This window comes from Triticum dicoccoides, chromosome 7B (genome assembly GCF_002162155.2).
Source record: "Triticum dicoccoides isolate Atlit2015 ecotype Zavitan chromosome 7B, WEW_v2.0, whole genome shotgun sequence".
NCBI lineage: Eukaryota > Viridiplantae > Streptophyta > Magnoliopsida > Poales > Poaceae > Triticum > Triticum dicoccoides.
Genome location: NC_041393.1, coordinates 167,786,759 through 167,787,377, shown reverse-complemented (window position 1 = coordinate 167,787,377; position 619 = coordinate 167,786,759).

The following is a 619-nucleotide window of genomic DNA, read 5'->3' as shown; positions in this document are numbered from 1 at the left end:
GGCGGCGCGGCGGCGTCGCGCCCCCGTCCCAGATCTGGGCCCGGCGGGCCCCCGGCGTGGCCTCTTTGTCTGCGGCGCGGTGAGGAGGAGGTGCGGCTCGGATGTGGGGCGGCGGCGCCAACGGCGTGCCGGCAGCAGCGCGAGGGCGGAAGCTTTACGGGCCTACGAGGGCTCGGCCGGGCCTGGTGTGCTCCTGCTATTGCGTCCGGATGGCTACCATCGCTGACGGTGGAGGTGGGGCCCTCCCGCGTGCCGACGGTGCTGTTGCCCTAGTCTCGACTCTGATTCTTCGCCATGCTATCCTCACTTTGCGGTGTCATGGTGAGACAGCGTGGGGGCCTCTAGACCGCGTTGGCGCAGGGTGGTGGTTGGTTTGGTGGCAGGCTTCGGAGCGCCCGAGGTGCGGGTTGGGATCAGGGGAAACCCCTGTCGGCATGGCTGACTCCGGGAGGGCGCCACCTGACCTTCCGGGAGGGCGTCGGGGGCTACCCTTCCTCTCACCTCGTCGTGTATCGGGGGAAACCCTTGGCAGCAGCGTCGTCATCGTCACGATCCTTCTTGGAGGTGTTGATAGGTGTCGGCGCTTCGGAGTCTTGGAGCCTAGTGGAAGATCCCGGTG